At 30.1% G+C, this 4,141-nt stretch overlaps 1 pseudogene; it reads left to right on the plus strand.

The window, feature by feature from the left end:
- Positions 1–2,649: 2,649 nt before the first annotated feature.
- Positions 2,650–3,449, plus strand: LOC147396353 (pyruvate dehydrogenase E1 component subunit alpha, mitochondrial pseudogene; annotated as a pseudogene).
- Positions 3,450–4,141: the final 692 nt, after the last annotated feature.

Below are 4,141 nucleotides of genomic sequence, written 5' to 3' on the forward strand. Positions count from 1 at the left end.
ACATTAAGTGGTAATTAATTAAGTTAAAAAGTGGTGAACTCAACACTAAGTTATTAAATAAAATAACGTAATTAAAGTAAAAGACACTCATTCTTTGTATAAAAGGTTTGTTGCATAATCTAGTAACTACGTCCCTGATTTCTTACGAACCAATCCACTATTTTCGTACGTAAATATTACATTTCCACTTACAAAATTGATATACAAAATTAAACACAAACATTTAACAAAAATTAAAAAAAATTACAATTATTTTCAAATTGAATTTCTACATGTGGATCGATTGTGTCCAATATTTCCACAACGACTACAATGCAATGGTCGCACACCTTGAATGTTAGTTTTCTTTCTGTTTACCTTTGGACGATTAGGTCGGAGTCAAGTCATAGGCAACAAAATTTGTTCTTCTCGTTGAGGAGGATTTTCTAACTCATGTGGATCAGGAATACCTTCTATAGAAGTTGTGTAACAATGTCTATATCTTTCAACACTAAATTCGTTAGAACAAAATTGATATTTATCACATCTTTTCATATCGCATACTTTAATTGCATGTTGGCATGGAATAAGTGTCTGAGTCTATTTGTCACAAGTACAATATCTATTATCCATTTGAAGTACGTGCATTTTTTATTTCTCACGATCATATACTTCATATCTCATATCATTAATAGTTAAAAGTTCACAACTAATAATCTTTTGTATTTTTTTTTGAATTTTATTTTCAACCCTTGAAACTAATTAAGAATCCCAAATAAGACTCTTTAATCTACGACTATTATGTTATTCAATTATTTTACACATAATACATTCTAGTAATCCGGTTATTGGTTTCATTCGCAATTTTAATATTCATGAATTAAAACTTTCATTTGCATTTGATCTTATTATTCTAAAACGAGGTATTGGAGAATGACTTACTGCCCAATGAATTAATGCATGTGTCAGATCTTCCTCTGATATTATCCAATTATATATTTCAATATTTTCTCTCTTAATTAATTTTAACTTTATTTTACAGTCAATTTCAGTATAAGCTTTAGCAATTTTTTCTAAAAGTTTGCAAAATAATTCTGATTTATAAATTCTTTTTAAATTTGCTTGAAAATGTTGAATGCAAAAAAAAATTGAAATGATGAAGGAAAATATTTATTAATTACAAATATTATTCCTTTGTGTTTATCTGAAATAAATGAAATTTTATTAAAATCATAAGGTATTCGTGACATTTCAAAATAATTTAAAAACCATTCCCAAGTATCTGTATTTTCTTGTTCAACTATTGCATATGCAAGTGGAAAAATACCATAATTTGGATCGTAAGCAATCGTAACAAGCAGTATACCTTGATATTTATCTTTTAAGAATGTACCATCTAATCCTACAATTGGTAAACATTCATTTTTAAAATCATCTATATATGTTTTAAAAAATATATAAATACGTTGAAAATGACTATTTGGACTAATTTTAAGAAAATAAAAGCTTCCTAGATTTATTTATAAAATAGTTTGACAATAATATTCAATATTTTTATGTCTCAACTTCACAATCATGTATTTCACGATTAGTTTTTTCCCCTTCCTTTTCAAATTTTTATATATGTGATAGATATATTATATTCATCTCTAATATTAGTCATTATAGATTGGGGAGAATAAAATTGATTATTCCTTACTCGAGTTAATATTTTATCCTTTATCCAGTTACTACTGGCTTGAGGATGAGGTCGTGAGTCCATTGTACCCATACATGTGTGGGTTGTATCAAATTTACATATAGTAAATAAATCATTATTTGTAATTTTTTTTGCATATATGCGTCAATCACAGTTTGAAACATCGCATGTAACTATAACTTTTTATTTATTATTAATAACAAATTTTATTCTAAAATTATGAGTAATATCTAAAGAAATATTATCAACAAATCCATCTACATCACTCTCAAAATCATGTTGTGTTATAACATTACATTGAGTTGTATTGTATGTAATATTATGGTTAATATCAGTATTTTGATATTAATTTGAAGAATTAGGCTCATCTTGACCATAATTTGATTGATATAGTACAAAATTTTCATGTTGTATCACAAAAATAATTGTACTTTAAGAATTTTGATTATAATTTAATGTATATTCCCAAGTTCCTTAATCAAAAATATCAATTAAATTTTTTTTATTATCTAAATTGATAACTGATCTTATTGAAAATTGTCGTTGAATATTGTAGATTTAAATAATAGGAGCTTTTAACTCCGTATATGTAATTTCTGATGAAGTTGATAAAAATCATGTATTTCCACCAATATACGTGATACCTTCAACATAATCGCCATATCGACAAACAATTACTCTTGAATTCATATTCGATGTAAATTGTAAAAGAATAAAAATAGGAAGAATTATTAGAGAATCAAAATAGTAAGAATTGTGAAAAAATAAGTGTGAGATATATATATATAGGGGGCGTTCGGCGCTTCACTGTTTAACAAACCTTTTAGCAAACAGTCAATGTGTGTTAAGTTATAAATTATAACTTTATTTATAGTGCCGTCCCTCGACTTCATATTATTTAATATTTCCTCCATCTTCTCTTTAAACAAAAATGAAATAACTATAGAGAGAGAGAGAACCAAATCAGCAAAAAACCCATCAAACCAACAACATGTCTCTCAACAAAATCTTATCCTCCTTATCTCAATCCAATCTCCTCAAACCCTTAATCTACCTCTCTTCATCCTCCCATCTCCACCGTCCATTCTCCTCTTATACAGACAACTAAACCATCATCACCATCGAAACCTCAGTCCCTTTCACAGGTCACAAATTTGATCCACCATCTCGTACAATTGAAACAACCCCAAAAGAACTTATGGGTTTTTTCAAAGACATGGCTTTGATGCATCGTATGGAGATCGCAACAAATTCTCTCTACAAATTCAAACTAATTCGAGGTTTTTATCATCTTTATGATGGTCAAGAAGCCGTAGTTGTTGGTATGGAGGCTGCAATCACGAAGAAAGATTGCATCATAATTTCTTATCGTGATCATTGTATCTATTTAGGTCATGGTGGAACCCTAATTGAAGCTTTCGCAGAATAAATGGGTCTTAAGGTAGGATGTTCGAAGGGGAAAGGAAGATTGATGCATTTTTATAAGAAGAAGAGTGGTTTCTTTGGTGGGCATGGAATTGTTGGTGCTCAAATTCCTCTTGGGTGTGGATTGGCTTTTGGGCAGAAGTATTCCAAGGATGGGACTGTTACGTTTGCAATGTATGGTGATGGTGCGGCAAATCAAGGACAGTTGTTCAAAGTGCTTAATATGGCTGCGCAGTTCTACTCTGTTATTTCGTTTCTCTTTTTAGAGAAGAGGGAGGAAGCATTAAATAATATGAAGCCGAGGGATGGCGCTGTAAATAAAGTTATAGTTGATAACTTAATGTAGATCGACTGTTGTTTTCAATCTCGTCTGTTGGATCACGTGTTATCGAATGGTATCAATTTGTTTGCTAAAAGGTTTGTTAAATAGTGAGGCGCTGAATGCCTCCCATATATATAGTATAACGGTAAAAAAAATGACTAAAAAATGACTACGTAACAGTCAAATTGAAAAACATAAATGGTAAAGTAACGGTTGGATTGTAAAAAGGAAAATTTGGCCCTTGAATGGCTAGTCAACAGATTTAGGAGAAGAAAGAAAAAAAATTGCCATTCAATGGTGTAGACACCCCATTTTTGCATCCGCATGATTAATCAAGTCGTCAACCCGATCACAAAGGTTCCCAATGATGGATGTCTATTCCAATGCTTTATTTTGCTACCAGATATGTTTCAGAAATCCGGATGAGGTATCTTGAACTGACAAAACTTAGAAATCACGCTACGCTAGGAAAATACTACCCCAGAAACATAGAAATCATCATCCTGTAAACCAAAAAGAAGTTTCACGATAAAAATCACTAAAAATGACCAAATTATAAAAATACCCCTAACATCAAAACAACCTTAGAGCCTACATTACGCTTAGGAAAATCCGTTCAAACACATAAAACAACAAATCGAAACCAAATAAATCATTTCACCAATTTTCACAAAATTCGACAAAATTACGAAAATACCCCTCATAAAATTCACGAT

The sequence above is a fragment of the Akebia trifoliata genome, chromosome 8, assembly GCF_017979445.1.
Source record: "Akebia trifoliata isolate Shusen 1 chromosome 8, ASM1797944v1, whole genome shotgun sequence".
Lineage (NCBI taxonomy): Eukaryota > Viridiplantae > Streptophyta > Magnoliopsida > Ranunculales > Lardizabalaceae > Akebia > Akebia trifoliata.